The sequence below is a fragment of the Bos indicus genome, chromosome X (genome assembly GCF_029378745.1).
Source record: "Bos indicus isolate NIAB-ARS_2022 breed Sahiwal x Tharparkar chromosome X, NIAB-ARS_B.indTharparkar_mat_pri_1.0, whole genome shotgun sequence".
NCBI lineage: Eukaryota > Metazoa > Chordata > Mammalia > Artiodactyla > Bovidae > Bos > Bos indicus.
In genome coordinates this window covers 98,963,548-98,988,541 of record NC_091789.1, presented here as the reverse complement: position 1 = coordinate 98,988,541, position 24,994 = coordinate 98,963,548, and the positions used below count along the sequence as shown (strand labels likewise).

The window sequence follows — 24,994 nt, the reverse complement described above, 5'->3', positions numbered from 1 at the left end:
AAGGCATTCAGTCTCCACCAGAATAAACTAAAACATGTTACTCAAAAAAAGATCAGTGCTTGAGGAAAGGGGCACAGATTTCAAACCCGGAGAGATCTTGGCTATGATTCCCCTAAAAGGGCCTTCAATGGGATCTCTACATGCTACAGATTAAGCTCTTTGTTCTGTAAAGGAGACATGGGCAAGAGTCTGGGTGGGTTTTGGACATAGCAGAGGCTGCTGTTCCACTCCCCTAGCCAGTACCACAGAAGGAAAGAGAAGAGAAAGGGAACTTATGATTCTCTCCATTCTACTGTGAGAACCCCGGGTGGAGGGATTCCTGGAGGAAAATGCAGCAAGAAGTTGAGAATGCTGCTGTCACTACAGCTCCTAAGAGAGCCATACTATCACACTAGCTCACACACCAGCAATTGCCTCCAGCAATTCATCAGAATTTCTAGTTCAATGGTCTTACTGGCTTACATGACATCAAGTAATGTCTGCCCCAGGGAAGAAAACATTTGGGTCCTGTGTATTCTTGCAGGCACCCATGTCTCTCCATTTTGACTTATTGCCTCAGTTCTCTGAGGGGTTCATGAAGAGCCATTAATTTGCAATCTGTCCAACTTTTTTTCTTATTAGGGTTAGAGTGACATCTTTCCAGCTGTCTACATTTCCAAGTTGAAACTAAGTTTGTTGGACACTGAAATTTGAATTTCATATAATTTTCACATGATACTAAAATATTATTCTTCCTTTCACTTTTTCACCCCTTTAAAAATGTAGAAACCATTATTAGCTCACAGACCATATAAAAGTAGGCAGCAGGCCATATTTGACCCACTGGTGGTAGTTTGCCAATCCCTGATCTAAGGGGGTTTATGCTAGTTTATGGACAGTCATGTGATATGAGGAAAGATCTGTCAGGGGGTTTCCCAGAGAAGTTTTCTCACTCTGAGAGACACACAGGAAAGACAGTCCAGATTCTTTCTTTTGATGTTACCTGTTTGTATGGGATATGCAGAACTTTAGCAGCCACTTGAGAACTATGAGGAGACCAGGTTTAACCAGGAAGGTTAAAGCCAGGAGGCTAAGGATGGCAGAGCAAAATGATGAAAAGAATCCTTGATGACATTGTTGAGTAGCTAAATTAACAAACACCAGAGCCATACTAGCTCAGAACTTATTATATGAGATAAAACAGTGTTCTTATCTTTACTATTTTATTATTGAGTTACATTTGCTATTAGGAATTCTTTTTAAAAAAAACACACATGCATTTTGAATTCTGTAACTTAAAAAAAAATGTATTTCTTTGGCTGTGCAGGATCTTAGTTGCAGCACGTGGGATCTTTTGGTTGCAGCACGTGGGATCTAGTTCCCTGACAAGGGATGAACCCAGGCCCCCTGCATTGGAAGCTCGGAGTCTTAGCCACTGGACCACCAGGGAAGTCCCTCTGTTAGGAATTCTAATTAAAATAATGAATCAAAAATTCTTTATTTTTAACCTTGTCAAAATAAAAAATTCTGCTCATTGAATGACACTGTTAAGAGAATGAAAACACAGTCACAGAATGGGAGGAGCAAATATTTGTAAATCATGTATCTGATAAACGACTTGAATCCAGAAGCTAAAACAAGCTCTCAATAATAAAAAAATTTTAATTAAAAACAGGCAAAGTATTTGACCAGACACTACTACAGAAGATATATGGATGGCGATAATCACATTAAAAGACACTCAACACTGTTAGTCATTAGGGAAAGGAAAACTAAAGCCACAGTGAGATACTACTATCTTACAAATGGCTAAAATTAAAAAAAAAAAAAACCAATTGTTGGAGTATGTGGAGGAACTAGAACTCTCATACACTGCTAGCAGAATGTAAAATGATCCAGCCACTGTGGAGAATAGTACGGCAGTTCTTTAAAAAGTTATCTATGTATCTACCATATGATTCAACCATTCTCCTAGGAATTTATCCAAAGGAAATGAAATTATATTTTCACACAAATACTTGTACAAGAGTGTTTATAGCCACTTTGTTTTTAAGTCTCCAACTGGAAACAATCCAAAGCTCCATTAAAAGGTGAATTGAATAAACAAATTGCTGTGCATCCATACAATGGAATTCTACTCAGCAATAAAAATGAGTAAACTGTAATACAATAGCTTCCCACAATGGAATTCTACTCAGCAATAAAAACGAGTAAACTATAATACAACAGCTTCCCAGGTGGCACTAGTGATAAAGAACCCACCTGCCAATACAGGAAACATGAGACGCAGGTTCAATATCTGGGTCAGGAAGATCCCCTGGAGGAGGCCATGGCAACCCACTCCAGTATTCTTGCCTGGAGAATCCCATGGACAGAGGATCCTGGTGGGCTACAGTCCATAGGGTCACAAAGAGTTGGACACGACTGAAGTGACTTAGAATACACGCACAATACAACAGCACAGGCGAATCTCAAAGTGTGCTGAGTAAAATAAGCCAGAAAAAAAAGACTACATCCTGCATGACTCCATTTATATAAAAATCTAGAAATTACAGCTAATCTATAGTGACAGAAAGCAGAGCAGCGGTTGCCTCAGTGGCAGGGAGGAAGGCAAGGGTTGGTAAAAGGAATTACAAAGGGGCATAGGGAAATGTAGGATAGTGATGGATATACTCATTGTATTAACTTTAGTGATGGTTTCCCATATATATATATGTATATATATATATATGTACAATTAATTATGCACTCTAAGTGTAATTTATTACATATTGATTAAATCTTAATAAAAATATTAAAATAAAAAAATTTTGTCTGCTTACTCAAGTTTATATATGGTTTCTATCATTTTTAACTAAAATATTTTTCAATTAGTTATAACTTTTAATATTCAGATATTTGTTAAAATTTTTAACTGATACAATTATCATAGTTATGCAAAGTAAAAGTGAAAGTCACTCAGTTGTGTCCAACTCTTTGTGACCCCATGGTCTATACAGTCCATGGAATTCTCCAGGCCAGAATACTAGAATGGGTAGCATTTCCTTTCTCCAGGGGATCTTCCCAACCCAGGTCTCCTGCATTGCAGGTGGATTCTTCACCAGCTGAGCCACAAGGGGAGCCCAAGAATGCTGGAGTTAGCCTATCCCTTCTCCAGTGGATATTCCCAACCCAGGAATTGAACCGGGGTCTCCTGCACTGCAGGAGGATTCTTTACCAACTGAGCTGTCAGGGAAGCCCTGATATGCAAATTATGTCTAAATGATACATTTAAGCAACCTCTAATATACCCAATTGCACAATGGTGGAAGGAAAACCAGATAACTGAAATTAAAACTTGCATTTGGAAAAGAAAAAAGGAAACAACACATACTCTACTGGGATAGCAAAGGTTCTCTTCCTCTGACAGTAGACTGCATCCCTTGATGAACCAATATGCTCCCACCTCTGGGTCTGTCTTAGGAAAATTTCTCCAACCTGTTGTCTCCCTTGGCCCCATAGAAGAGGGTTACTGGGGAGAATTCCTCTTCTTGGAGCTGTATCACTTCAGTGGCCCACTTCTGGTTCACAGATTCAGTGTTTCTGAAAGTACGATCCTTAATGTGTCTGAATCAGAATCACCTATTTGAAATCCAGGTTTCTGGGTCTCACCCCTGAACTACCATTCTAGGTAATTCTTAGGTACACTGTAGTTAAGGAACATTGGATTAATCCTTGAGTTGTACTCTCATGTAATACAAAGAAAAGTCCAATTTAGGCTTAAATATTATTTCTTCCCATATTTATCATTCCTTCTGAGACTGTCTGAATTTAATATTTCTCAAACTAAGGTCCATGGCCAGTGAGAGAGTCCGAACATATATTCTCAGTTGTCTACAAATTCTTCATAAAATATTTTAATTTTGTCTTCATTATAATAATCTAATTACAACAATTATGATTCTAGATTTAGATGAGTGTCTTATAGTCAAGTCCAACTACATTTTTAAAATTTATCTATTTTTTAATTGAAGTATAATTGCTTTACAGAATTTTGTTGTTTTCTGTCAAACATCAACATGAATCAGCCATAGGTAAACATATGTCTCCTCCCTCTTGAACCTCCCTCCCATCTCCTTCTCCATCCCACCCCTCCAGGTTGTCACAGAGCCCCTGTTTGAGTTTCCTGAAACATACTGCAAATTCTCACTGGCTATCTATTTTACGTATGGTAATGTAAATTTCCATGTTACTTCCTCCATACATCTCACCCTCTCACTCCTCCCCTCCCCATGCCTCGTGTCCATAAGTCTGTTCTATGTCTGTTTCTCCATTGCTGCCCTGCAAATAAATTCATCAGTACCATCTTTCTAGATTCCATATATATGCATTAGTATAAGATTTATCTTTCTCTTTCTGACTTACTTCACTCTATATAAAGGTTCTAGCTTCGTCCACCTCATTAGAACTGACTCAGATGCATTCCTTTTTATGGCTGAGTAATATTCCATTGCATACGTGTACCACAGCTTCTTTATCCATTCATCTATCTACAGACATCTAGGTTGCTTCCATGTTCTAGCTATTGTAAATAGTGCTGCAACGAACATTGGGGTACATATGTCTTTTTCAATTTTGGTTTCCTCAGGGTATATGCCCAGTAGTGGAATTGCTGGGTCATATGGTAATTTTATTCCTATTATTTTAAGGAATTCCCATACTGTTCTCCACAGAGGCTATATCAGTTAGCATTCCTACCAGCAATGCAAGAGGGTTCCCCTTTCTCCACACCCTCTCTAGTATTTATTGCTTGTAGATTTTTTGATAATGGCCATTCTGACCAGTGTGAGGTGATATCTCATTGTAGTTTTGATTTGCATTTCTCTGATAATGAGAGATGTTGAACATCTTTTCATGTGTTTGTTAGCCATTTGTATGTCTTGTTTGGAGAAATGTCTTTTTCCCGCTTTTTGATTGGGTTGTTTGTTTTTCTGGTATTGAGTTGTATGAGCTGCTTGTATATTTTGGAAATTAATCCTTTGTCAGTTGTTTCCTTTGCTATTATTTTCTCCCATTATGAGGGTTGTCTTTTCACCTTGTTTGTAGTTTCCTTTGCTGTGCAAAAGCTTTTAAGTTTAATTAGATCCCACTTGCTTATTTTTGTTTTATTTCCATTACTCTAGGAGGTGGATCATGGAGGATTTTGCTTTGATCTTGCTTGTCATGCCTATGTTTTCCTCTAAGAGTTTTATAGTTTCTGGTCTTACCTTTAGGTCTTTAATCCATTTTGAGTTTATCTTTGTCTATCAACCATATAGTTTTAATACCCATGTAACCACTGTTTTTGATACTGAGGATGATACTAAAACATGTTATTTCAGTTGTCAGGTGTATAACAATATCTATGACCCTCTGTCCCTAGCTAGCGACATACTAACATGCCCCAGTTCTTGTCTCAAAATGCAGATATGAGAGTTCCTCTCTGACACCTGTGGATGTCCAGAAAACACCCCTTCAAGTGCCATGGCTAAGGATCCTCACACATTGGCTAGATGATTTTGGCACAACGTCTTGAGGCACAGACAGTATCTTGTTTCCATTCATGTAATAAGAAGGCAGTGAGAAGGCGAGATGTGGAGGTACAGGTGTGGCAACTGTTCGTTTATGCAGTTGCTCAGGTGGCAAGATGTCAAAACACAAATAAGGTGATGTTTCCATTTATGGGATGGATACTCTTAAGACTTTAGCCCCTGGCCATGGTTCTGGGTTTGGTTTTCTGGTCCAAGTTTCTCACGGCAATATGCCTCATCTAATGACCTGGTCCTTCTCGGCCACTGACCAGTTATGTAACCATACCCAGTAGCTGGTCTCCATTACCTTAAAAGACAGGTAAATGTTTTTATTTTTTCATGATCTCAGCCTACCCACCCCCCAAAAAACTTCTTGAAAATGTGTGAATCATGATTTGAGCTCTCATAACCTACTACACCATGCTCTCAAGGAAAATCTTTATGCCTCTGCAAAGAAGACTTACTCCACATCCCATATCCCTCTTTATGAGAAAAAGGAATGGGTCATTTTCTAAAATTGGTTCAAAAATTCCTGCATGGTAGTTTCAGGGTTGATAGAGTTAGTAATCAAATGCCATCATCAAAGACACAGGGGCTTTCATTCTTTTTTTCTCTGCCTTCCTCTACTGACAGCAGATCTTTCCTCCTGGTTGTAAGATGGCTGTAGGAGTTCCAGCATTGCATGTAGACATAGCAATGTTGTGTTTAAAAAGAGGGGAGTTTCCTCCTATACATTTCCTTTTATTTCTGAGGAAATCATTCCCAAAAGTCCCCCAGCAGACATTCCCTCAGGTCTAGGACTGGGTCACGTTCCCACACCTAAACCAATCACTGGCAAGGAGAATCAGGCCACCAGTAATTAGCATTGACTTTTCAAGATTCCATCACCACCTCAACATGGTGCTAGGGTACGTATGACCCATCCCTAGGCACATGACCACTTCAGGACCATGCCAGCAAGGAGGAATATGGAGAAATGGATATGGACGAATGACTGGCCTTATCTGTTTTACTCATCTATGTCCAGATTTCCCACATATGGACGGTTTTGGTTCAAAGAGTGCTGCATGGGATTCTCCAGGGATGTAGGTGGGTGGGCAGCTTGATAGGTGGCTGTCTCCTTATCCCCACTTGAATTTACCATCCAACTTTCTCATTCTCTGATGGTTAAGGTGCTGTTTCCTTCAATTTAGTACAAAGCTGGAATCCTCAAAACATTGTTCTTGCCTTCTCTTCTGGGTATGGAAAGATTGTTACCTGTCTACACTGGTGTATGCGTGGGGGGGTGGGGATTTCCTAACCAGTTCTTTTATAAGCAAAAAGTTATTTTGGTAGATCACTTTATCTGGACCTGCCCCATTTTCTGACTACACTTTGTACACAGTAAAGGGATTCAAGTTTCCTTATCACATGCTAGGAAGTTGCTGCTCACAGGGCAGCCCCAAGTTTCACAGCAGCACCCAGGCCCCCTATCCTGTAGTTTCCCTTGCCTTCTCCTCTTTTGAATGATAAGAGGCAGCATGTGACTGGCTTACCAGCCATTACTAACAATACTAAGGGCAGTTGAACAATCAGTGAAGTTCCCTATAGTCTTGCCTCCCTCACCCATTCTAAATCAGAGATCCATGAACAGCCAAGTGTATTTTCCAAACACCAAAAAGCAATAGAAAAACCTAATGCACTATTTCTTCCTGGTGGCATTCCAGATGTGTGCCAAGAATGCCTCATATTGCTTTCTCTGCATTTTCTGATCAAGCCTGAGCATCTCAAATATATTTAAAATTTAGTTAAGCCCCTCTAGTTGTGGGTCTCCCCAGGTACAGTGGGGCTCATCCTGAACCTCTGCACCCTAGTTAACTGAAGTACTGTTGTCAGAAAATGTAAATCTAGGGAAGAGTTCATACACTGAGAACTTTAGAGCAGGAACTTCCTAAAGTTGTTGCACATAAACCTCTTAGCTTTGGAACCAAATGACTACAATCAGAAAATATATTGCGGGTGCCTGATTTTGTCCCCAGATATGTTCAGGTGCATCTCATCAAGGGATCAAAGGCAACGACTTGCTGAGGAAAGTACTCTAAATTCTCTCCCACTACCCACCACCACCACCCACTTGCTCCCAGATCACCCAAGTCATCATGCCACAGTCTTTAGACAAGGATGATTACACCAATTGCTTTCTCTGCCTTGTACAGGGCACGGAAGCTCCAGATAAAGCCCCCGCCTCCAACAACTAGGCAGTTCTCATTCCCTCTAAACTTGCAAGAAATTAGTAAGGACCTGAGGGAAACAGAGCCCTTGTTTCTTTCTTTGACCACCTTCCTCAGCTCAGGGTGAGCGAGCCCATGCTATCTTCCTCTACACTGCCCCCAAATGAAGTAGCAGTAACTAACTTGGTGCCATGTGACACCAAGCGGCCCCTAACCGTTGGCCTGGGCTGGATCTTTTGCTACTCTTTTTGGGTATGCATTTGAACCCACTTCCTCTGGTTAGGGACTTCCCCATCTTATGATTCTTGGAAGGAAGCAGAGCCTGCCTCCCCCTACAGACTTGAGAATGCCACATTTACTCTCTTTCACAACTAGGGTGTTGGCGCATAACCTAGACCAGTTACCTTAGATTTTGTCTTAAGAGTTAGAGACAAAGAATCCGGGAGACAGGCAGTCTCACAGGCAGCACTGGCATTCAGAGAAAGAGAGAGCTCCTTGGCAGGGCGACAGTGGTGAAAGCTGCAGACTCAATGCTCAGAGGTGCTGCAGTGGGCTCCTCACCAGACCAGTTCTGCAGCAAGGTTCAAGAGTTTGTTCTGTCTGAAACCTACTTCTTCAGCCCACCTGCTGATTCTGGGAGCTGCCCAATGTCCTTTTGATGAGTGCTTTTCCTGCTTAAATCATCCAGAGTCAAATTCTTTTGCTTACAATCAAAGATCTGGACTGATACACAGCTATATCTCCTTCAGGAACTTGTCCTACTTCTGAGAAGTCCCCAAGGGCTTTTTTTTTTTGTCCCCAGGGAGAGTTAAAGGGGATTCTTTGTAGCTGCCCATTTTCTTATGAATGCTAGAATTAGAAACAGTAAATCTACCACCATTGTCCCACAGTATCTAGCTTAGTATCAGTGAGCACATATGTTATGAGCAATGTTGGAAAGCCCCTTTTAAAGATATTTTGCCTCAGCAAAAAACTTTATAATACTTCTTAAATAGTTTCATGACATCCTTTATATAGTAGACCTGATCTCTGTGAATACATTATTTTGAAATGGGGATTTAATATGTGCTTTGGCAGGAACTAAATATTCAAATATAATGAGCTTAATTGATTATAAGAACGTTTCCTTTGAGATGATGCAATAACTGCCTGGTATTGAGTCTGCTGCTCCAGTGTGTGCTGGCAAGAAGGTTTTCAAAGTTTACCTTGATACATTTGAAATGTGGTAAGCCATTGGTTCTCTTTCTAAGTTCTGGTACAGAATCTAGCCTTAAATCATAAGGCATTAACATTGCCCTAAACCCTGACCAAAATAGGGCCACCCCTTGCTAAAACTTTGAATTCCAGTCATGTGGATCTATCTGGGAAGGCTACGGGGTCATCTCCCCTCTTATAATTACCAGGACTCACCTTTCCTATTTATCTTCACTTGATGTGCTCACTTTAGGATGGTCAAAAGTGGACTGAACTGGATGTCGTGCCAAAATTGTTCATAGAGGCTCTAAGTATCTGGAGCTTGGGGGAATGCATACCAAGTATATATGTGCTGGTGAAGGAATTTCAGAAGTGAAGGAACTGTTCTATACCTTGATTGTGCTGGTGATTATATGACTCTAAAAGCTCTGTCTAAACTCACAGAACTGTACACTAATAAGAGTAAATTTTATTGTGTGTAGATTAAAAATTTCTGCTTTATTGACTATGCCAAAGCCTTTGACTGTGTGGATCACAATAAAATGTGGAAAATTCTGAAAGAGATGGGCATATGAGACCACCTGACCTGCCTCTTGAGAAAACCTATGAGAAACCTGTATGCAGGTGAGGAAGCAACAGTTAGAACTGGACATGAAACAACAGACTGGTTCCAAATAGGAAAAGGAGTATGTCAAGGCTATATATTGTCTCCCTGCTTATTTAACTTATATGCAGAGTACATCACGAGAAATGCTGGACTGGAAGAAACACAAGCTGGAATCAAGATTGCCGGGAGAGATATCAATAACCTCAGATACGCAGAGGACACCACCCTTATGGCAGAAAGTGAAGAAGAACTAAAGAGCCTCTTGATGAAAGTGAAAGTGGAGAGTGAAAAAGTTGGCTTAAAGCTCAACATTCAGAAAACTAGATCATGGCATCTGGTCCCATCACTTCATGGCAGATAGGTGGGGAAACAGTGTCAGACTTTATTTTTCTGGGCTCCAAAATCACTACAGATGGTGATTGCAGCCATGAAATTAAAAGACACTTACTCCTTGGAAGGAAAGTTATGCCCAACCTAGACAGTATATTCAAAAGCAGAGACATTACTTTGCCAACAAAGGTCCACCTAGTCAAGGCTATGGTTTTTCCGGTGGTCATGTATGGATGTGAGAGTTGGACTGTGAAGAAAGCTGAGCACAGAAGAATTGATGCTTTTGAACTGTGGTGTTGGAGAAGACTCTTGAGAGTCCCTTGGACTGCAAGGAAATCCAGCCAGTCCATCCTAAGGGAGATCAGTCCTGGGTGTTCATTGGAAGGACTGATGTTGAAGCTGAAACTCCAATACTTTGGCCTCCTGATGTGAAGAGCTGACTCATTTGAAAAGACCCTGATGCTAGGAAAGATTGAGGGCAGGAGAAGGGGACAACAGAGGATGAGATGGTTGGATGGCATCATCGACTCAATGGACATGGGTTTGGGTGGACTCTGGGAGTTGGTGATGGACAGGGAGGCCTGGCATGCTGCAGTTCATGGGGTCGCAAAGAGTCAGACACAACTGAGTGACTGAACTGAACTGAACTAAAATTTAAAATGAATTTTAAAAATTTAAAGAATATGAGTGCTCTAATACCTAATTTCCGTGTGTGAATTATGGCTGTGCATTGGTGCAGCATGCAGGCACATGACGACAGAGGAGGACAGTGTCTCCAGCTAATCTGAAAGTACTATGTGCCTATTAGTTCATACTCCAATAGCCACCTCAGACATGAAATTATGAGACTTGTGAGTGACTGCCTTTTTCAGGGCCAAGAATTCAAATTTGTAAAGAGGGTACTGGGCATGACTTTTTTTCAGGCTCCTGCTGAATCTAATCCCCTAGGTATTTCTATAATACTATTTACTCTTAAACCCTAAAAACTGACATCTATGGGCATAATAAAAGGCCTAGTAGAATTATGAATGCTGGAAAAGCAATTTGCACTGAACAACAAATTCCCAGTAATATGGTCCAAATTCCCAGTAATAAGACCAAATTTCCCTAAAATGTGTATGAGGTAGCTGGATTGCTACCATTCTGTTGATTTGTTGGTAAAGCCTTGGTTTCATTTATTTCCAGTTGCTGTGCACATAACTCTTGGTTGACCTCCTATCCTAACAGTTCTTAAACTCTTAACATTTTAGAATTACCTTATACCCAGGATAACACCCAGACTAGTTGGATAAGAATCTCTGTGGTTTGGAGCCCAAATAGCAGTGCTTTTTAAAAACACCTCAGGTACTTCTGAAAGGGGGCAAGTTTCTATATCATGGACTAACAGGAACACAGGAAAAAGAATGTATTAGTCTGATTAGGCTGCCATAACAAAGTACAATAGACTAGGTGATTTAAACAGAAATTTATTTCTCACAATTCTGGAGGCTGGAAGTCCAAGATCAAGGTGCCAGCAGGGTTGATTTCTCCTGAGGTCTCACTTTGGCTTACACATGAACATGCTCTTTCTGCCTCTCTGCTCACTTGCTTCTGATATCTTTTTGTGTCCTAATCTCTTCTTCTTATAAAAACACTGTAAGATTACATTAAGACCCACCTTAACAGCCCTATTTTAATTGTATTTCCTCTTTAAAGGCCCTATTTCCAAATATAGTCACATTCTGAGGTACTGGGGGTTAAGGCTTCAACATATGAATGGATGAGGGGTATAATTTAGCCATTTACAAAGGAGAGGTTCCTGTAAGACTTCTCAACCTTTTTGTTTTCTTAATCTCTTGGGTTTAATAGCTAATCTGATGATTCTTTTGGAGTGTGGCTGCTATCATCAGGGGTAGGAGAGTAGAGTTAAATAGGGCAGTCCGGGTTTCACCTTCATGACACCATTCTCCCAGTAGTAACCCCTGCTCCTCCTAGGATTAATGTAGAGCACTTCTGCTTTGTCTCCATAAGGCTCTGAAGTGGATTATAATAGGACATTAATCAAATTAACTCCAAGTTCCCCACAGCATAATAGGCTGTAAAGTCTATCCCTGTTGTACTGTCCTATCTTAAATTAAGTCCTGCCACATTGTCCAATATGGTTTACCAGAAGTCACACATTCAACCCAAGTGATAGCATTAAAATGTCCCAAATAATATATAAATGTCCTAGATTTGAACAATGTGAGTTCTTTCTTCTAATAAAATTCTTGGAAAGAAAAGAAATTCCAAAATTACAAAGAAATTTAACTCCAAAATCATTTCCTCTCCAATTTCTGTCTCTGCTCACTTTCAGCTAGAAGGGTCTCACTCGGAGGTGTGAGGAGAGTGGAAGTTCCACTGGCAACTGCAAAATGGGCTGTTGTCCACTGGAATAGGTGAAGTTCACATAGGACCGCCAAAAAGAATTAATCCAACTCCAAGATTCAAATGTCTAAGAGTTCAAAAAGTTAATCAGACATGTAAGATTTAATGCAAGGAAGCAATCAGACAAACCCAGTAAGTGGAACATTCTGCAGAATCATTGGTATTGTCAGCAAATCAGTATCATTAAAATACATAGAGAACATTAAAATACATAGAGGACAGACTTATGGACCAGGGCATGGGGGAGAAAGGAGAGGGTGAGATAAATGGTGAGAGTAGCATGGAAGCATATACACTACCCTATGTAAAATAGATAGTCAATGGGAATTTGCTATATAACTCAGGGAACTCAAAATGGAGCTCTGTAACAACTTAGAGGGGTGGGAGCTGGCATGGAGGTTAAAGAGGGAGGGGACATATGTACACCTATGACTAATTCATGTTGACGTATGGCAAAAATCGACACAAGACTGTAAAGCAATTACCCTTCAATTAAAAATAAATAAATAAATGAATTTTAAAAAATGGTGTCTGTGCTAGATTAAAAGAGATTAAGGGACATAAGGACCAGATGCAATGCATGGTCTGGATTCAGTACTGCTTTGGATGAAGTAGCTGTAAGGGATATTTTTAGGACATTTGGAGAAATACAAATATGATCCAAATGTTATATAAGTTTAAAATTTACTAAAATAGCAAAACAAAGGTTGACGACTGAAAAACAGTGGGCTATAGAACAATATGTTTAGTAAGATCTCAGTTTGGTAATAAAATAAGAGCATGTCTAGACACACACACACACACACACACACACACACAGAGTGGGGTGGGGGATGGATCCTGCAGGTTATGCCTAAGGTCTTACTTACCTAGGTGGTGATTTCTGGGTAGTGGAAATTTTACTTATTTATTTATTATATTTTCATTTGTCTATATTGTCTAATTTTCTAAACTCCATCTGCACTTCATCTGTATTAATATTTATTTAAAAAATTCTTAGCTACAAACAAAACTCAGTTCTTGAAGTAGCTATCCCAAGCAAAATTATGTGGCTAGAACCTAGTACATAACAGTGTCCAGACCCACACTGTTGTCAGAAAGCAAAGCATATATCCAAGACAGTGATATCTGGAGGAAAAAAGGGTAACCATAGAAAACGTGAGAGAAAGAGGTAATCATATTGCTTTCAGCCTCAACAGGAGGCAACTTAGAGTGTGTCAGTTGTCTAAGCTAGGGTCCAAAATTCCTCAATTTAAACTGTCCTGTTAATTAATTAATTATCAAGAGATTAACAATGACACTGTTTGCCATATAGGGGAGAGTGGAGCTCCATGCATGTTTACTGTTTTCTCTCTTGGAGAGTGGCATTTGGCACAAACCTGTCATCTTGAAAAGTTAAGAGATTTTCTGGGATGACACCCCTAGTTCTCAGGTCATCCTTATTTCTATTTGAAACCACTTATATCCGTGTTGTGAAACCCATGCTTCTGGCATCCCAACATTGCCATGAGGATGGACTTGGTGTGATGACCCAGCCTTCACACTCTTGTGAGCAGCCACCTCCTCCTAAAGTAAGCATGGCTCTGAGCTTGGTTCAAAATCTTGCTGAAGGAGTTTCCTATTGCTACCAAAACAAATTACCACAAACTTAGCAGATTAAAATACACGTGCACTCTTTTACAGTTCTTGAGGTGAGATGTCCCACACAGGTCTTGTTGCTGTTGTTCAGTTGCTCAGTCATGTCCGACTCTTTGATACTCCATGGACTGCAGCACACCAGGCTTACCTGTCTTTCACTATCTCCCCAAGTTTGCTCACTTTCATGTCCGTTGGGTCAGTGATGCCATTCAACCATCTCATCCTCTGACACCTCCTTCTGTTTTTGCCTTCAGTCTTTACCAGCATGAGGGTCTTTTCCAATGAGTTGGCTCTTAGCACCAGGTAGCCAAAGTATTGGAGCTTCAGCACCAGCCCTTCCAATGAATATTCAGGGATGATTTCCTTTAGGGTTGACTGGTTTGATCTCCTTTCTGTCCAAGGGACTCTCTAGAGTCTTCTTTAGCACCACAGTTTGAAAGCATCAATTCTTTGGCACTCAGCTTTCTTTATGGTCCAACTCTCACATCCATACATGACTACTGGAAAAACCATAGCTTTGACTACAAACCTTTGTTGGTAAAATAATGTCTCTGCTTTTTAATATGCTGTCTAGGTTTGTCATAGCTTTCCTTCCAAGGAGCAACCATCTCTGAATTTCATGGCTGCAGTTACCATCTGTAGTGATTTTGGAGACCAAGAAAATCAAATCTGTCACTGTTTCCAGTTTTTCCTCATCTATTTGCCATGAAATGATGGGACAAGATGCCATGATCTTCGTTTTTTGAATGTTGAGTTTGTTTCAAGCTAGTTTTTTGACACTCCTCTTCCTCATCAAGAAGCTCTTTAGTTCATCTTCACTTTCTGCCATTAGGGTGGTATCATCTGCATATCTGAGGTTGTTGATATTTCTCCCAGCAATCTTGATTCCAGCTTGTGATTCATCCAGCCTGGCATTTCACATGATGTACTCTGCATATAAGTTAAATAAGCAGGGTGACAATATACAGCCTTGATGTACTCCTTCCCCAATTTTGAAGAAGTCTGTTCTTCCATGTCTGGTTCTTACTGTTGCTTCTTGACCAGCACACAGGTTTCTCAGGAGGCAGGTAAGGTGGTCTGGTATTCCTATCTCTTTAAGAATTTTCCACAGTTTGTTGTGACTCAGAACTTACTAGCAGTTAAAAATCAAGTGTTACCAGGCTTGTTCCTGTCTATTGGCTCCAGGGCAGAATCTGTTTGGTGCTCATTTGAGCTGTTCGCAGAATTCAATTCCTTGCATTGTTGGACTAAGGTCCCCAGTTTCTTGCTGGCTATAAACTGAAGCTAACTACATTCCTTGGTTTATGGCCCCTCTTCTGCTTTCAAAGTCAGAAACATGGGTCAGGTCCTTCTCACAACATATTTCTCTGACCTACTCTTCTTCACTGTAAAAACAAAATTAATTAAATTAATTAATTAATTTTAATTGGAGGCTAATTACTTTACAATACTGTAGTAGTTTTTGCCATACATTGACATGAATTAGTCAAGGGTGTATATTTGTCCCCCCATCCCGAACTCCCCTCCCACCTCCCTCACCATCTCATCCCTCTGGGTTGTCCCAGTGCACTGGCTTCAAGTGCCCTGTTTCATGCATCGAACTTGGATTGGTCATCTATTTCACATATGGTAATATACATGTTTCACTGCTCTTCCCTCAAATCATCCTGCCCTCCCCTTCTCCCATAGAATCCAAAAGTCTGTTCTTTTTTTTTTTTTTTTAGTCTGTATTTTTCTTTTTTTTTTTTTTGTACATGATTTTGGAATTACGGGTTTATTTATTTTTATTTATTTTTTTATATTTATTTTTTTTTACTTTACAATTTGGCAGGGGAAGGTAAACTCATAGAATGAGTTTGGCAGTTTACCTTCCCCTGCAATTTTCTGGAAGAGTTTGAGTAGGATAGGTGTTAGCTCTTCTCTAAATTTTTGGTAGAATTCACGTGTGAAGCCATCTGGTCCTGGGCTTTTGTTTGTTGGAAGATTTTTTAATTATAGTTTTGATTTCTGTGCTTGTGATGAGTCTGTTCAGATCTTCTATTTTTTCCTGGTTCAGTTTTGGAAGGTTATACTTTTCTAAGAACTTGTCCATTTCTTCCAAGTTCTCCATTTTATTGGCATATAGTTGCTCATAGTAGTCTCTTATGATCCTTTCTTTGTATTTCTGTGTTGTCTGTTATGATTTCTCCATTTTCATTTCTAATTTTGCTGATTTGATTCTTCTCTCTTTTTTTCTTGATGAGTCTGGCTAATGGTTTTTCTATTTTATTTATCTTCTCAAAGAACCAGCTTTTACTTTTGTTGATTTTTGCTATAGTGTTCTTTTTTTCTTTTTCAAATTTTCTCCTCTGATTTTTATGATTTCTTTCTTTCTCCTAACTTTGGGGTTCTTCATTTCTTCTTTTTATAGTTGCTTTAGCTATAGAGTTAGGTTATTTATTTGATGTTTCTCTTGTTTCTTGAGGTAAGCTTGTATTGCTATGAACCTTCCTCTTAGCACTGCTTTTCCTGAATCCCATAGTTTTTGAGTTGCTGTGTTTTCATTTTCATTTGTTTAAAGACTCATGTGATTGTGATTAGACTGGGCTCTCGCTGTTGCTGATCCCTGGGGAGCTCCTTTTTTTGTTGTCAGTTTTCAAGCTCAGCTGTCCATTTTCTTTAACTTCAAAACTATTTTATAAAAATGTGGAACAAATGTTTCAAATTCAAACAAACTAAAGAGACCACAACACACAATACAGGAAATTGACTGGCTCTTGGTTTTAAAAATGAAAAAAAGACATTTGGGGGACAACTAGGGAAATCTTAATATGGCTTGGATGATATTATTAGGAGATATTAAAATTTTATTGTAAGAATATTATTGTTCATTTCCTTAGGTGTGATAAAAGTGTTATGTCAGTTATGCCTCAATAAAACCAGGCAGGGGAAAAAAAAGAAATTTTGAATCTGAAAAAGCAGATCAATAATCCACAGTTCAATGATTCTTATCTACTTTCACCTCAAAGAACTGGATAATTCCACCATTAAAATCAATGTCTACTCTAGGCTTAACTCAATCTATTACTGTCTGGCCCCATTCTCTTGTTATGTGTCTCATCTTCCCTGCTTCTTTCTCTTGGTGTCCTAAGTCCATACATGTTCTGAACTTCTGCCCATGAGAACATGTTCACACATAATTTTGTTGCCTTGAAACTCATCTAAAATGCTTGAAGTAAAGATCTCTATAAATGTATAAAATTTGAATAAATATTTTATATTGCTTCCTAAAAAATAAAATGCTTGAAATACTTTGTGATATTCTTATCTCCCTTTCATAAATCTGTTTAAATGTTTTATATCCACTTAATATTATGGCATATAATATTTTTCTATTGCTGTTGTAACAAATTATCACAGATTTCAAGATTTAGTGATACAAATTTGTTATCTCACTGTTCTATAGGTCAGCAGTCTGGATTGGCTCAACTGGTTTCTCTGCTGAGTTTCACAAGGCTGTAATCAAGGTATTGGCCAGCTGGGCTCTTATCAGAGACTCTGGAATCTGTTTCCAAGCTCACTCAGGTTGTTGTTAAAATCTAGTTCTGTACTCTGGTAGACTTGAGGACTGTGACTCCTTGTCAGCTATCATCTGACAGGCTAAGGTAGCCCTTAGCTCCCAAAGGGCTCTTTCTAGTTCTTGCACATGGACCCCTACATCCTACCCTTGGAATCCCTCTGATTTCTGCCATATCTCTCTTGCTGACAGCCAGGATAGGTTTTCTGCTTTTAAAGGGCTCATGTTATTAGAATGGACCTACCCAGAAAAACCTGAATAATCTTCCCATCTTAAAGTCTGTACCCTTATTTACATCTGCAAAGTTCCTTTTATTGTGTAATATATTCACAGGTTCTAGGAATTAGAGTGTGAACATCTTTGGGGAGGGCACATTTTGCCTATATTATGTGGGTTTTCCCCCAGTTGCTCTAAATATAGACAGTCTAGGGTCAGCTTTTGGAGAACAGTTTTCTATGGGAATACCTGCTCATAGCATTGTAGATATGGACTCTTGTGGTTAGAGTAATTCCAATGCATTTTTTCTTCTCTCCCTATCTCTTCTTGGTTTCTTTGGGACCCAAACAACCTCTCTGACTTAGTAACAATTAATATATCCTTGTTTTCTAGTTACATCTTTAAGAAGCTTTAGATTCTTAAGTGTATCTTCTATTTCCCCTTCATCTCTGTGTAGTGTGTTCTCAAGATCACATTTTCCTAAGAAAATCCTTCTTTTCCCACCTTAAATAGTATATTTTCTTAGATCTTTTTCTTTCACTCTGTCACTGATCTTGTTCTGACAGGAAAACCAAAACTTTATTTTTTTAATGTTTTATTATGGGAAATTTCAAACATACACAAAATTAGAGAGAATACTATAACAAATACCTATGAATAATAATGAATCACTCAGTGAATTATCAACATTTTGCCAATTTTAATTAATCTATTAATACATTTTTCCTGTACATATTACTATACTGTATTGTCGCTAAATTGTGTCCAACTCTTTGCAATCCCATGGACTGCAGCACACCGGGCTCCTCTGTCCTTCACTATCTCCCAGAGTTTGCTCAAGTTCATGTCCATTGAGTCAGTGGTGCTAGCTAAACATCTCATTCTCTGCCACCTCCTTCTCTTTTTGCCTTCAATCTTTCCCAGCATCAGGGACTTTTCCAATAAGTCAGCTCTTTGCATCAGGTGGCCAAAGTATTGGATATTCAGCTTCAGAGTCAGTCCTTCTGATGAATGTTCAGGTTGATTTCCTTTAGGATTTATTGGTTTGATCTCTTTGTGATCCAAGGGACTCTGCAGAGTCTTCTCCAGCACCACAATTCAAAAGCATCAATTCTTCAATGCTCAGCCTTCTTTACAGTTCAACTCTCACATTCATACATCACTACTGGAAAAATCATAGCTTTGACTATATGTACCTTTGTCTGCAAAGTGATATCTCTGCTTTTTAATATGCTGTCTAGGTTTGTCATAGCTTTCCTTCCAGGGAGCAAGCATCTTTTAAATGTAATACTGTTTATTTAACTTCAAAAACATTTCAGCATTCTAAACATACAAAAAAATAACAACGTTGCAGATTGTGTTTAGTACAGAAGGTTCTTGAACTTTCACTGGTGCAGTGGCTCTTGGCTTTGCTTACAGTGAAGAGTTCTATGGTTTGTTTAAAAAAAAAAAAAAAACAGCTTAAAAAACCACACTTCAACTAAAAAGGATCCAGAACACTTCTCATGCCAGGTGACCCTCCTCCTTTTCCACAGCTAAGAATGGCAATGGGATGCTATGTCACTATATACAAAAACATGACAACCTGAAGCTAAATGGATGCCCCACAGTGCACACCCTGAGCTACGGCCCCTCCAGAAGGCATCACCCCCACAGCCTCCACACCAAGCAAGGAGCGTCAAGAGTGTGTCTTGGTTGCTTTGTTCTTTTTTTTCACAAACTATAGCTATGTAATCAGTTGAGAACTCGGGATTTCTAGCCAATGACCATAGAGTTAACACACCACCTTCCAAATTAAAAAAAAAAAATGCCAGAAATATTTTTAAATGTCTTGTCACACCAACAGCAAAGTGCACAGAGTGAGGAGAAGATGAGAGCCTTTTCATTTTAAAAATGTTTGGAAATATGTATAACTTTGATACAGTTTCCAGGTGCTCCATACACCCATGGCCACTTCATGTAAACCACTGCTAATTGCTAGAGCACTTTGAGAGACTACAATATGATCATGATCCAGTTGGGTAATTAAACCTAATGAGGGCAACAGACATGTCTTGGTGAGAGGTGTGTCAATCATGGTGCTCCCTACTCTAAGGTTTCCACAAGGAGACAGACAGATCAACAGTTTTTTTTTTTAATTCATCCTCTTCCTCCTTATCCTCTTCCTCTTCCACCTTTTTCTGGACAACTTTAGCAGGACCCTTGGTACCATCAAACTCCCCTTTATAGTCTGCAACATCCTTCTCATACTTCTTTAGCTTTGCATCCTTGTTGACGTATAGCTGCTTCTTACTGTCACTTAAGTTATTCCACATCTCACCCAGCTTCTTTGCCACATCTCCAATAGAGATGCCAGGGTTTGTAGACTTGATTTCGGAGCAGAATTCAGAGAAGAATAGGAAAAATCCAGACGGTGGTCTCTTGGGGGCATTAGGGTCCTTCTTGCCTCCCTTAGCTGATCCATAATCCTTCATTTCCTGATTATAGTGCACTTTATCTGCCTTTGCCATTTCATCAAATGTAGACTTCTCTTTCCCAGACATGGTCTTCCATCTCTCAGAGCATTTCTTGGAAAATTCAGCAAAATTGACAGGGACCTTGGGGGTTTTCTTATGTTTCTTTCTGCACATCTGCACAAAGAAGGCATGAGCAGACATCTTGCCCTTTGGTTTCTCAGGATCACCTTTAGCCATCTTGACTGTATTATTCACTAGTCTGTGCAGCCCAGGGCATGATGCATAGCTCAGTACTCCACAGCCTCGTGTAGCTGCATCCACAAGAGTTGCCTCCAAGGAGCAAGCATCTTTTAATTTCATGGCTGCAGTCACTGTCTGCATTGATTTTGGAGCCCAAGAAAATAAAATCTGTCACTTCTTCCACTTTTTCCCCTTCTATTTTCCATGAAGTGATGGGACCGGATGCCATGATCTTAGTTTTTTTAAATGTTGAGTTTCAAGCCAGCTTTTTCATGCTCCTCTTTCACCCTCATCAAGAGGCTCTTTAGTTCCTCTTCACTCTCTGCCATTAGGGTAGTATCATCTGCATGTCTGAGGTTGTTGATATTTCTCCCAGCAATTTTGATTCCAGCTTGTGATTCATCCAACCTGGCATTTCACACGATGTACTCTGCATATAAATTAAATAAGTAAGGTGACAATATATAGCCTTGTTGTAGTCCTTTCCCAATTTTGAACCAGTCTGCTGTTCCATGTCTGGTTCTTACTGTTGCTTCTTGACCTGCATACAGGTTTCTCAGGAAACAGGTAAGATGGTCTGGTATTCCCATCTCTTTATTTAGAAATTTTCCAGTTTGTTGTGATCCACACAGCCAGAGGTTTTAGCACAGTCAATGAAGCAGATGCTTTTCTGGTATTCCCTTGCTTTCTCTATGATCCAACAAATGACATGCCTCTTTCAGTCTGTGTCTAATAGCCCTGAAGTGAGTTTCTTGTAGGCAGGATATTGAAGGGTATTGTTTTTATCCAATCAACCACTTTAAGTCTTTTGACCAGAGCATTTATTCTGTTGACATTTAAAGTAATTGTTGATAATTATGTACTTATTTTCGTTTTTGTCCTGTTTCACAGTGGTTCTGGTAATTATGCTCTGTTCATTTCTTCTTCATTTTGTTTCTACATATGGTTTGATGACTTTATTTAGCAGTACGTTTTTGCGTCTTTCTTTTTGGTTTTTGTGTATCTATTATATTAATAGGTCTTGATTTGTGGTTACACTGGGGTTCATATATGTGTAAAAAGTGTGAAAGTGTTAGTTGCTCAGTCATGTCTGATTCTTTGCGACCCCATGGACTTTAGCCTGCCAGGCTCCTCTGTCCATGGGATTCTCCAGGCAAGAATACTGAGTGGGTAGCCATTCCCTTCTCCAGGGGATCTTCCTAACCCAGGGATCAAACCCAGGTCTCCTGCATTGCAGGTGGATTCTTTACTGTCTAAGCCACTATAGAATGTGGCCTGGAATATTAAGCTAGTCTCAAACATCATGTCATATCACTCACAAATATATTAGTATGAAACATTATTCTGAAAGAAACCCAATACCTTGATTTTGTGAGCAAATCATATTCTTTGAGAAGGCGGTCTTTAAAGTATTTTTGCTTAGTGTTTGGAATTTTAATAATTTTAAGACATGTTTCTCCACCTCAATACAAGAAGATGCTATAGCCTATATATGGTAAGGACTCTCATTTCTCTAGCTGTACCTTGATAAAAATCATCTGCTTTCCTAGGTTAAGCTGGGTCTTTAAAATCCAAAGTCATGGTCATGGTTTATGTTATTAGTTAATCCAGAGCCAGCCTGAGACCATGTGGAGATGGTGTATGTGTGGTGGTCTGGGAGTCTGTGGATGTGCCGCAAAAATTAAAAAAGGCAGCTCCTCCAGAGTTTTCCCTTGCCTCTGGGATAGGATGCAATTCAAATCAAGATAACAGTGCTGATCAAATTCCATCTACTGAATGTAAAGATATAATCTGACTTCTTAGTACTCACCTGGAACTTAGCTACTTTTGCAGTTAAAATCCCCAGCCTATGGTCCTGGCTAAGAATTAAGAAAAAGGGAGTAAAATTTTTTCAGTCCTCTGATGCTGCTTTGAAGCTGTTTTGAGGTAAACCTTAACAAGTACCAAAATATTCTTTTCCTGATACCCTAATCCCTGTTTCCGCCACAAAAGCATCCACAGTCTGTTCTTACTAGGACCCACTTGGGCCCACCTGCTTTTAGACACCAGCCACAGTTGTAAGGTCAAAAACCTATGAGGCCTATGCTTTCTAAAGTTGCCATCTATTAGAAGCAGTTGTACGCCTGCAGACGCCAATCATAATATAAACTTCTGCAAATTCCCATAGTCAATGATATGCATGGCCAGTGCTTTCTAAGGTGCCTACTCTTACAAAAAAAAAAAAAGCAGTTGCAACACCTATGCATGCCAGCCACCATACTCCCATACGGAGAACTGCCTCCCTCAAATGTTACTCTAGATCTCAAATGCCAGTCCTTGTAACCATTTCCAAAGTTTTTTTACCCATAGGATCTCTCTAAAGGTCCTATAATTACCTCATTATCTCCCTTTGAATTTCAAACTAATGGATATATATATATATATATATATATATATATATTGAAAGTTACTGTTGACAAGACTGGCTTAGAGAATGGGTCTGTGGCCTGCAGTCTGAAACAGGTTTTCAACTTTTTCATCCCAAGCCTAGACTACAACTTACCGAGGGAATAGGTGGGTCTGTATAGCAGACCCTCACCCTGCTGAGCTCACCCAAGTGGGGCTGACCACATGGAGGGGCAGAGAGGAGGGAGGACACAAGCTTGATATGAACAAGTGAGCTCTGAAAAATAGAGAGCATAATGCTCAACAGGACCTGAGCAATAAGCCTGCAATGACATTTTGGAATCTTATCCATCAGTCACTGTGGGAAAGAGGTGAGTAAAGGCAGGAGTAGGACAGTGGGTGCTAAGTTCTCTTCCCAATACTTCTGAAAGGGCAAAAGCTTCTACTTCAGGTACAGATGGGAATACTTGGAAGGGAAATATTATGTAATTAATAAGTATAGTCAAAGAAAAAGCACCAAGAGAAGGGCTCCCTCCCCAAGATATCAAGCTTTCTCCAGTGGCCAGCCTTACATCCTCACTACATGACTGGAACAAATAAGAACACAGTGATATATAGAAATGGGCGCTCCAGTGCCCAGTAAAAACAGTGGAACCTACTGCTTTCACTCCATGAACACCTCTTAAGAGTCTTGCCTGATTACTGTGGCCATCTGGGAGAGAGAGATTTAAAGTCAATTTAAGCCCAGTTATTTGATGGTGGTTTTAGACTTCAAGTCCAAATGCAAGATAGAGGATAGAGGAGAGCTTAGAACAGAGCTTGCAAACTGGTAGTCTGCTAAACAAATCCAGTCTACAGATGTGTTTGATTTGGCCCATATTTTTAAATTACTTGTCAGCATATAAAAATTGGTAGAGTTCATGTAAAAACTCAGATTTTATGGCTTCTCTGGAAAAGTCAGGAGATTCTGGCCATACGGATGTGCATTTCTGTATGGCAAAATCAGCTGGACAGAAAAGGCATTGCTCCTCTTAGGAAGAGGCACAGTGTCCATGTAGGCTTTTGTGTGACCTACCTAGCCCTTGCCTATATTTGAGCTTGTGATCTCTGATTTAAACTGACCAACATTAAGATATTGTTTGTGATCTGAAAGACATGCAAATCATCCATATCCAAAAGTGTTTAATCATGTCAGAGCAAGTATTTGGCAATGTGGAGGGTACCAGGGAGGTGTGTGCCAGGAATCTGACCATGTATCAGGAGGGGGAAGGATAAGCAAGCAGACATCTGTCTGTGTAACAAGGATGGGAGGATTGTTACGAAAGGCAGAAGAAAAGGGGGCCATAGCCTGCAGTGTGGAGAAGCAGGCTAGGCAGGTAACAGCGGGAGTCAATTACAGTCAAATGTTGCTAGGGCAACTCAGGCTCCATGAACAGCCTGGAGAGCCTCTGGCCTTCTTACTGCTAAGGCAGGTGATTTAGGAAGCCAGAGCTCTGAGGTCAGCAAAGCTTATGAGAAAAAAGATAAGGCTGTAGAAGCATTGTCTTGGTGTTAGGGCTCAAGTGTTGGTACAGATGCAGATGGAGCCAGAACATTGCACACTGAGCCACTGGTAGCCACTCTAAAGGCCTCTGTAATTGAAAACCATTACATCTCCCCACTTAAGGGCATTTTTTTCCCTAAACTATAGGTTGTAACACATTGGTGGGCAGTGACATTGATTTAGTGGGATGGAGATCATAATTTTTTAATGAAAAAAAGTACAATTGTTTAAAAGAGTTGTATTACACACAGTAAATACTGTTTTTTGAAACGCTGATTTCAGGTATGTGTTTGTGCATATGTGTGCAGGTACATATATACTGAGTTGTGATGTTAAATATATTTCTTACTCTGTGAATTGAGCTCAGAAAAGTTTGAGAGCCCCTGTCACAGGCTACAGAGTGAGTCATCATGGCCAGCTGACTGTATGTACCTAATTTGGCATGTCTAGTGGATTTTTTTCTCTCTTGCTTTTGTTTTTGGTGTTGTGAGTAAGAATGGCAGATGTAGGCCAATTATAGCCTTCTAAGGAGGACTTTCTGGTATTACAAAAAACACAGGTAATGTTGCCAGCTGAGAAACAGGTTTTGGGGTGTGGCTTCCTACGAGAGGCACAACTCCACCTGGCTGCTCAAAGCTCTCTCGCCTGACAGTGGTAGCACCACAGGTAAACATACAAATGAAGC

The 24,994-nt window shown here is 39.7% G+C and overlaps 1 pseudogene; it reads right to left on the bottom strand.

Moving 5' to 3' along the window:
* Positions 1 to 1,229: 1,229 nt before the first annotated feature.
* Positions 1,230 to 24,994, bottom strand: part of LOC139181144 (high mobility group protein B3 pseudogene) — a 40,305-nt pseudogene continuing 16,540 nt past the window's right edge.